This window comes from Erinaceus europaeus, chromosome 7 (genome assembly GCF_950295315.1).
Source record: "Erinaceus europaeus chromosome 7, mEriEur2.1, whole genome shotgun sequence".
Taxonomy (NCBI): domain Eukaryota; kingdom Metazoa; phylum Chordata; class Mammalia; order Eulipotyphla; family Erinaceidae; genus Erinaceus; species Erinaceus europaeus.
In genome coordinates this window covers 117,143,377-117,153,685 of record NC_080168.1, presented here as the reverse complement: position 1 = coordinate 117,153,685, position 10,309 = coordinate 117,143,377, and the positions used below count along the sequence as shown (strand labels likewise).

The following is a 10,309-nucleotide window of genomic DNA, read 5'->3' as shown; positions in this document are numbered from 1 at the left end:
GGGAAGTGCTGGGGCCAGAGAGGAAGCCAAGCAGTCAGTCCAAAGACTTCCCGCCAGGCCCAGACCCTCTGCCATTTCCTCCCTCCAGAGAGGACTGGAGAAAACCACAAGGAGCCACAGTGAGGGCCAGGGAGAGAAGTGAGGTCTGGAGAAGGACAGTGGCAGTTCTGTCTGAGAGAGAACAGCAGCGCCCTCTGCCTGGTGTCCGTCTGTCTGTCTCCTCCAGGATGAGAGGCAGCAGTGACAGCAGTGTCTTCCTTTAACAGGACCTCAGGCCCCTCCTCCTCAAGATGCCTTTTTCTCCAGGAGAAGAGGGGAGAAGGGATTGCCCACCAGCCTTCACATCTGCTCCTGTGTGCTCCACCCCCTTTAATTTCAATTACAGAGGGGGAGAGATGGAGAGAGACAGAGAGACAACACATCTCCCTATGGCATGCATGGTGCTCTCGTGGTGTGAGGGTTTCAAACAGGGGTCCTCTCCCAGGGCAAAGCATGCACTCCACCAGGTAAGCTACCTTCTGGGACCATTCTGTATTCTTCTTCCTTTTTAATTTTTAAATTATCTTTATTTATTTGATAGAGACAGCCAGAAATCAAGGGAAGGGGGGGCTATAGAGAGGGAGAGACAGAGAGACACTGGCAGCGCTGTTTCACTTGTGAAGCTTTCCTCCTGCAGGTGGGGACTGAGGGCTTGAACCTGGGTCCCAGCACATTGTAACGTGTGCTCAACCAGGTGCTCCACCACCCAGCCCGTCGCTCTGTATTCTTTTTTTAAAAAAATATTTTATTTTATTGTAATGAGAAAGAGTAGATACAGAGGAAAAGATACAGAGAGAGACAGAGACACAAGAACACTGCTCAGTTCTGGCTTATGGTAGGGCTGGGGATTGAACCTGGGACCTCAGAGCCTCAGGCTTGAAAGGCTTTTGCATAACCATTATGCCATCTCCCCAGCCCACTCTGTATTCTTAAAGCAGCAGTAAGGTAGGGCACAGAGCTCTGTGCTGCTTCATGTCTCATTTCCGAGGCCTCATTCCTGTCTCAGTTCAGAGATCTGAATCTTGGCTATTTTTAAATTATTCATAAGTGATTTAATACTGATTTACAAAATTATAAGATAATAGAGGTATAATTCCACACCTTTCCCACCACCAGACTTCTGTGTCCCATTCCCTCCTTTGGAAAGAAACTGCATTAGTTCTCCCAGGATCACAGATATGGATTGATTATTATTTCTATAACTATCAATCTATATAGTTTTCCCATTTTTTCTATGATCCTGCCTTGTCTTCATTTCTAAGTCACACCTACTACTTCTGAGTGTCCTCCCCTTTCCCTCTTTATCTTTTTTCCTCTTCTTTCTCTGGGTGGCTCCTAATGGAATTGGGGTCCAGAGCTCTCTGGTCATCTTCCCCTATCTTTTCTCCACGGTGGGAATATGAACTAAAATTCTTTTAGGGGTCCAGAAGGAAGGAATTTTGGATTCCGTAATAATTGCTTCTCCACTAGACATGGGTGTTGGCAGATTGACCCACACCTCCCAGCCTGTTTTTGTCTTTCCTTAATGAGGTAGGGCTCTGGAGAGGAGATATCCTGGGGCACACTGATGAGGTTGTCTGCCCAGGGAGTTCAAGATGAAATCATGGTAGCACCTGCAACTTGGTGTCTGTGGCCTAGTGTGCTTCTGCAAAAGTTCTGGTTGTATTTTGTTGAGTTTTCAGGTCTGGTTATTATTTTTTTTAATTTATTTATTTATAAAATGGAAATACTGACAGAACCATAGGATAAGAGGGGTACAATTCCCACCACCAGAGCTCCGTATCCTTCTCTGATAGCTTTCCTGTTCTTTATCCCCGTGGGAGTATGGACCCAGGGTCACTGGGGATGCAGAAGGTGGAAGGTCTGGTTTTGTAATTGCTTCCCCGCTGAACATGGGCATTCACAGGTCAATCCATACTCCCAGCCTGTCTCTCTCTTTTCCTAGTGGGGCAGGGCTCTGGGGAGGCGGGACTCCAGGACACATTGGTGGTGTCTTCTGTCCAGGGAAGTTCGGTTGGCATCATGGTAGCATCTGGAATCTGGTAGCTGAAAAATAGTTAACATATAAAGACATACAAGTTGTTGATTAATCATGAACCTAAAGGCTAGACTATTGCAGATGAAGATTTGGGGTCTCTGTTTTGTAAATAGCTAGTAGGTCTATTTTAAGTATATTCCAAAGGGCCCATTACTTTATTAGGTTTTGCCTGAGCCTGACATCTGATACGCAGGTGGATCCAAGTTATTGTCTGGGGAGATGATATCATGGCTGGAAAAAAGGGCTATAAAGCTGGATCAGGGAAAAGAGTAGCTCCCAAATATGGGAAAGTATATGAATATTGTTGACTGTAAACCCCATTGATTTGATCTGAGGCCCATATTCAGCTTGGGAGCCTATGTGACCTCTGCATCCCTATAGGTCCGAACTTGCATTCTGTGGTCATCAGTAGGAACATTCTGAGTTGCACCAATTTCAGGACCCATCTTCTTCTGGTGATAGATACAGTGTGTTATCCAACCCCCCTTCGGAGAATGGAGCATTCTCTACCACTGTTAATCTACATTGAGGGCAAGGTCCTGTAGGGGCCCACAAAGGGGTGGGTCTATTATATTGTTCCTGATGGAGATGACCAGTGACAGTGGAGAGAGGGATCTATTCGAGGTCTAGGCTCATCGTGTCTGTGTGGGAAGCCCAGGACTCTCCGACTAGGGCCCCAGCTGATGGGGTGGCATGATAGTGACTAAAGAGTCATCATTAAAGTATGCCAGTCTCTTGCCCTTATTCAGCTTTTGTAGTCCTTACTTTGATAAGGTTAGCTTTGGAGTGACTGAGGAAAGTGTAACAGGAAGTAGGTGAGGAGGGTATCTAGGTCTAAGTAGAAACTGTTTCATTAGGAACTTTATGGTGTTTTTTAAGGTTTTTCTACTTGCTTGCTTCATTTAGTGACTCACTGCAAATTATTGTACACTATTGCTTTAAGGCATATATTTTGCCCTAATTTATGGAAATGTGAACATATGCCCTATCTCATGGGCCATGGTCTATATCTAAGTTTGGGGACTTTGTTAGGAAGTGGACCACCCAAAATGGAATTAAGGAGTCCTATGAGAAAGGAAAGGTCTCACCCGAGTAATGATGCTGAAGGGTTGACATTCCATGCCTGACATTCTATCCAGGGCATCATCTATACTAGACTATGGTTCTCTCTTACAAAGTTAATAAATAAAAATGATGTTATTTTCAGTCTTTCTTTTTTTTTCATTCATTTGTTTATTTGATAGGACAGAGAGAAATCAGATGAGATCAGGTGTGTTCAGGGTGGTATGGCCATAGACAGGACAGAGAAATCAAGAGGGGAGGGAGAGATACATAGAGACACCTGCAGCCCTGCTCTACCACTTGTGAGGCTTCCTCCCTGTAGGTGGGGAGCAGGGACTGTAACCCAGGTCCTTGCATGTGGTGATGTGTGCACTCAACCAGGTGCACCACCTCCCAGCCCCCCTTTCTTTCCTTTTTTAAAAAGCTTTTTCTTTACCTATGTTTTCTTTGTCTCCAGGAAGTACAGAATAGGTGTCAACCTAAACATATTTTTACACATACCAATTCTATTCCCTTCAAAAAAAGAAAAAACAAAACCGTTAGCTAACACTCTATCCGCTCCTTGAACATCCACGTTCATTCTCTGCGTTCATTCCCCTCTTTATTAGTTTTCAATAGGGATCAGATGAAACTGGGAAAAAGCAGGAGCAAACCAGAGGAGTAGGGGAATGGGAGATAAAAAAAAGAAACTGAAACAATGGGATTTATGCTTTATATAGGTACAGAAGAGTAGTGTGAATTCCCTCACCTGGACAAACCCCAGATCTTGGGGGTAGTGTGAGAATCTATGGGACCAACAGTCATACTCAAGAACTTGGAGATGAGATAGGATTATGGCCAGAGAAAGGCAGATCTAAGAAGCATTCATGATGCTTAGATTGTACTTTGGATCTGGATCATTGCCAATTCTAGTCTTTCCCTTCTCACCCTCCTTGGAACATAGTTTTTTGGCTTACTCAAGGGATTACTAAAGCACCAGGAACTCTTCAAGGGAATCTGAGACTGGAGGGAGCAGGACGAGAGGGACCTTTGAGTTGCTCTGATTTCTAGAACCCTCTAGGCTTATATGAAAAAGCTCTTTGCCAACTTCAAGCAAAACCAGTTTTTGGTTATTCAGACACTGTTGCTGTTGGGGTCTGGTTATTTTTTTTAATATTGATTTTATCTATTTCACTTGAGACAGAAAGAGAGGCCAGAGCTCTACAGCACATGAAGCACACAGCAAATCATGTGCTCACCAGCTCAGCTATTTCCTTGGCCATCAATTCTGACTCCATCTTCCTTGTTAGCTTCAGTTCTCCCCAGGCCAAGGTCCTCAAGCATTAGTTGGGACAGGTTCCTGCTGGAGTGGAAGCCAGACAAAATAGCAGCTCCACACCTGCCGCCCAGCCTGGTTCTTTGTGCCTGTGTAGAGCACCAACCCCGCCAGGGCTCCCCCTGCAGGAGTGGACTTCACTGCTACACACAGCCTGCACTCACCACAGCTCAAATGAAATCACTGCCTGATGAGTCCTCCTCCCAGAGAATGTCAACTCCCAGAAGGCAAGACCTGCCTTGCCTTTGCTCAGGGCCCTCCCTACTCAGTCTTAGAAAGCCTGCAGGAGTGGCTTCTTCTTTTGTTAGTATATTACACCAAAGCAAAGGACTCTGGGAAGGGAGAGAGAGGGAGGAGCAGAAGAGAACTTTAGGGTCCTGGCATCCAATGAAATTGTACCCATTTGTCCAGGACTGCACTGTAAGCCATTAACGCCCTCAAAAAAGGTTTTTAAAAGAATGATTTCTTAATGCCTTCTCTCTCTTTCCTTCTTTCTTTCTTTCTTTCTTTCTTGAATTTAGTTATTTATTTATTGCCATCAAATTTAGGTCTGGGGCTCCATGTCTACACAGTTGCAGTTTCTGATAGATAACTCTTTTTCTTTCTTTTTAGACAGCGAGATACAGAGAGGGAAGGAGGAGAAGGAGAGACACGACAAGGCCGGTCTACCACTTCTGAAGCTTCCATCATGCAGGTGTTCCCATGTGGTGGCTGGCTGGGGGCTCAAACCCTGGTTATTGGACATAGCAAAGTATGCACTCCACTGGGTTAGGCATCTCCCAGCTCCTCTCCCACCCCCCTCTTTCACTGTGTGTATGAGAAACAGGCACTTAAGTATTTTTTTTTTTCCAAACATACTTCTCTATGGGGGAAATGTTGACTTACGGGATTTTTTTTTTTAAATCAAAGAGAGGTTTCTCAAGATATATACATAAACTACACCCCCACCCTGTTCACCTCCTTTATCTGCATCTAGTACTTTTCAATCCAGTATTTATTTTAGTTTAGTTTTTGTTTTGTTTTTTTTAACCAGACAGAGTATTGCTCAGCTCTGGTAGTGCTGAGAATTGAACCTGGGACCTTGGAGCCTTAGGCATGAAAGTCGTTTTTGCAGATACATCCATCTAGTTCTTAATGATGTCCCTCCCTCTCCTCGTCTTGGTCAATCACCAGAACATTCTCTTCCTTCTCCTGGAAGCATCCTCTGGTGTGACCACTAATACCTCACTGGGGTGTTATCCTTGGGCCCCCTTTTCTAGACTAAGCACAGGGAGTGGCCTTATTTCTTTTATTTCTTTTTTTACATCATTTTTGTTGAGAGGGTTAATGGTTTATAGTGTAGTTTGTCTAGTACCTTTGTATCTGGACTAGAGGAAGGTCCAGGTACATTGACTGAGACTCGCAATGAATTACTTTCTTTTCTTTCACCTTCTTCTCCTCCTCCTCCTCCTTCTTTTTATTGCCACTAAGGTTATCTCTGGGGCTCAGTGCTGGCACTATGAATCCACCACTCCCAGCAGCCATTTTTCTGTTTATCTTTTCCTTTCTATTTTTTTAAATATTTATTTATGTATTTCCTTTTGTTGCCCTTGTTGTTTTGTTGTTGTTGTTGTTGTTGATGTCATTGTTGTTGGATAGGACAGAGAGAAATCGAGGGGGAGGGAAAGACAGACAGGGGGAGAGAAAGACAGACACCTGCAGACCTGCTTCACTGCTTGTGAAATGACTCCCTTGCAGGTGAGGAGTCGGGGGCTCAAACCCAGATTCTTACGCTGGTCCTTGCACTTTGCACCACCTGCACTTAACCCGCTGCACTACCGCCCGACTCCCCTCCTTTCTATTTTTATTTGACAGGACAGAATACATTGAGAGGAAAGGGGGAGATAGAGAGTGAGTGAGAGAGACACCTGCAGACCCGCTTCACCACTCATGAAGCATCCCCCCCTTGCAAGTAGAGAGTGGGGGCTCGAACTCAGGTTGTTGTACACGGTAACATGTGAACTCAGCCGACTGCACTACTGCCCAGCCCAGCACAGTGGCTTTCTCATTCAGATCCTCTAATCACACAATTCCAGTCTACAGGACAAATGTGAATTTATCCCAGAGTCCAGCCTTGTCCTTTAGGAAGAGTGAGTGATCTTCTTGTCTTCAGCCATATTGTTCTCTCTCTCTCTCTCTCTCTCTCTCTCTCTCACACACACACACACACACACACACACACACACACACACACACACACACTGGTCTCCAGTTCACACTGAAAGGGAAAACAGAATTGGAATGAGGACCTGTGACTGGGTCAGGTCAGGAAGTGAAGGCTGAGGGTCAACGGTAGGAGAAGGGAGTAGGCGGCCTCCTAGAGGCTGGTGACTGAGACAGGGCACACACATCAGTATTCCTGCCTGCAGCCTTCCTCTGGAGCTCCGTTAACTCCTCAACTCCAAGCCGTGGTGCTCCTGCCCAGCAGGCACTGCAGGGAGGTCCCTCGGGTAGGCTGACTTTAGCTCTTGAACTCCTCAAGGGTTAGGACTGGGTGAGAGGACCCTATAAGGTCTGACCACAGAAGATCTGCTCAAAATCTCACTGAAGGCACTACCTCAACTCATGCACCCAACTCATGAAGCCAACTTTGCAAAGCTGGGTCTCAAGGTACAAGACTGGGCGAGGCTGCCCCCTAGAGCCAGGATCAGAGAAAACTTCAGGAACAGCCAACAGCTCTTGATTTATTTATTGGGATGCATTGGATCGACCTTCTCGTGGTGCATCCCGTGAGTACCCATTCATTGGGGAAACTGACGATCCTTCCTAGCTGACTGAATCCACATGGATCCCAGTCACTTTCAAAGCCAGCAACAAGCAGCTCCTGACAGCTTTCAACCTGACGCTGTTGACTGGCTACGGAAGAAGGGCAAATGCTAGAAGAAGATTGCACGAATATTATTGCACATTGGAGGTTACGCTAGGTGGTGGGAATACAGGGTTTGCTTGAGGCAGGTAGCAAGGGGTTTCCTAAGAAGTGGTACAAGTGCTGGTAAACACAGAACAGCCCCAGGCAAATTGAGAGGAGTTGGTCACCCTAACAGAGAAAGCCCCCGATTTTGACTGAGGTGATAGGCCAATGGGATGGCAGGGATGGAGATGGAAAAGATAACTGCATGAGACAAGTTTCACATAGCGAGGAGTGCTAGGAAGAAAATGAAATAGAATGGAGGGAGTGTTTGACACAGTAGTCACAAGCTTGTCTCTCCAACGCCGTATTTGAGCCAACACATAAGTGATGGGGAATCAATCCTGTGATCACTCAGTGGCTTTCTGTACACAACGAGCTGCAGGCAGGAGCAAGCTTGGCATGTCTGAGAAACAGTCAGATGCCACCACAGTGACACCACCAGTTGACCAACAAGCTGCGGGAAAACCAGCAGAGAGGTTTAAGAAAGGGAATTCCTGGGGCTGGGTGGTGGCGCACCTGGTTGAGTGCACACGTTAGAATGTGCAAGGACCCGGATTTGAGCCCCCGGTTCCCACCTGCACGGGGGGGCTTTGGGAGTGGTGAAGCTCGCATCCATATCAAGGTGGACTCCTAACTTCCGCTTCTTGTCCCCTAAGACATTTTTTTCCTCATTCTCCCACAGGAGGCACATTCCAGACACATGTCCTCCCCTTGGGCTCCACTCTTATTAATTGAGCATGTTGTTGCTGGGTCAGGGCTTCTTCCTCTGTGCTCTGTAACCCCCACTCCCCTCCCCAGAGGGCCCTCTTCTCCTCTGCTGTCCTTGGGGGCATATCTTTGTTGACTATGGCTCTAGCACAGACCTAGGCTTCATTCTTGAGTCCTCCCTTTCCTCCACTCCTTCCCTCCAACTCATTAGTGAGAATAGCTGGGTCTGCCCAGTCCTTTCTCTCCCCCCCCCCACATACCATCACCATCCCACAACAGCCTCCTAATGGGTCTTCTTCTAGTTATCCTCTCTACTTTAATTGGTTACCCTCCCCCCAGCAACTGGCATGATCTTTTTAAAATAACAGCCAGAACAGGGAATTCTCTTTATTTAAAAAAAATCTTTTGAAGTATCTTTGTTTATTTGATAGAGACAGCCCGAAATCAAGAGGAAGGGACATGTTCAGGTGACCTGCAATGGGATGAAGGGGGTGTCTTGTCTCTAATCATTCATTCAAAGATCCCGAGATTCTGCCTGTCATACAGTGCAGGTGTCTCTCTGTCTCTCTCTCCTTCTTTTGTAGTATTTATTTATTTGATAGAAACAGACAGAAATTGAAAGGGGAGGGAGAGATAGAGAGGGAAAGAGACAGAGAGACACCTTCAGCCCTGCTTCACCACTTGTGAAGCTTTCCCCTTGCAGGTGGGGACCAGGGACTTGAACCTGGGTCCCTGTTCACTGTAATGTGAGTGCTTAATCAGGTGCACCACTGCCTGGCCCTATGGTGCAGGTGTCTCCAACACAAAGCCTGTAAAGTCATCACCACATGCAGAAAGGGAGTAGAAATTGCATGCAATGCAATGCGTCTGCTTCAGCCCCACTGCCAGAACTCCTTAACTCCGTGGCATCCATTTAGCTGCAAGGAAGCTGGGAAGTGTTCGAAGATCTATCACGCAGACATCAAACTCCAGCAATAACTCTAGTGGTTAAATAAATAAATAGAAATTTAGTCCCTCAGTCACACTGACCCCACACCAAATACTCAGTAGCCATATATGAATAGCAGCTACTGTCCTGGAAAACACAGGCACAGGATATTCTCTTGGCAGAAAATTCTATCGGGAGCCAACCATCCACTGCTGCTGCCCTGCTGCCCGCCACTCGGCCGCCTCCTGTTCCAGGCCTCTGCCTACACCAGATGCCTTCACTTTTGCCTCTCCCATACAGGTGTTCCTCAACCATGTCAACGTACGTCAGGTGGATATGCCCACGCAGACAGGCCCCTTTGGCATCCTGGCAGTCCGTGTGTCCATACTACAGTTCCTCTGGCCTGGGCTTCTGGTGGTGCCCGCTGACGACAGCTCCACCACCAAGTGCTTAGTGAGCAGCAGGATGATGGCTGTGAATGCTGACTCATCAGTGCAGCTGCTGGCTGAGGAGACTGTCACTGGACATGCTGGGCCTGGGGGCAGCCAAGGCCATCCTGGAGAAGGTGCGGGCTGAGCTGGCAGGTGCCGTGGGGGAGGTGGCAAGGGCAGAGGTCAGATCTGCATTGCGGCCAATGAAGTGTTGGTCACGGCCCTGGAGTAGGATCCGTGCCTCTGAGGAGACCTGGTCCCCACCACTTCCAAGTGACAGGTTCCCCCATACTTCCAGTTAAAGATAGGGAACCTAGCAAAGAAGGGGGAAGAGGATGTGGCATGAGGAAGAGGAAGACGAGAAGGAGTAGGAGGAGGAAAAGAAAAAGTATAGGAAGAAGAGGGAGAAGAAAAAGAAGAGGAATAGGGAGAAGAGGAGGAATAGGAAGAAGGTGATGGTGAAGAAGAAGGAGGAGGAGGAGAAGGAGAAGAAGAAGAAGAAGAAGAAGAAGAAGAAGAAGAAGAAGAAGAAGAAGAAGAAGAAGGGGAAGATGATGATGATGGTGATGATGATGAAGATGATGATCATGGGGAAAGGGAAAGAGGAGGAGAATGAGAAGGATGAGAAGGAGGAGACAACATTCTGTTGGATTGGGGGCACCTGCCCAGCATCACACAGTGAGTGGTGACACTGAGGCTCTGACCCCATCTGACTGTAAAACTTGCAGATGGCTCCCTATTTTGCTTCCATAAATAAGACATTCAATCTGCCCTTCCCCTGCTTGTCCAACCAGGGCCCTGGTTATTGTCACATGAGTATCTCTTCCTCATTTTTTAA

General features: G+C 46.9%; 1 pseudogene; it reads left to right on the top strand.

Annotated features, from left to right (window-relative positions):
• Positions 1-492: 492 nt before the first annotated feature.
• Positions 493-9,778, top strand: LOC103107458 (ATP synthase subunit delta, mitochondrial-like; annotated as a pseudogene).
• The last annotated feature ends 531 nt before the right edge of the window (positions 9,779-10,309 follow it).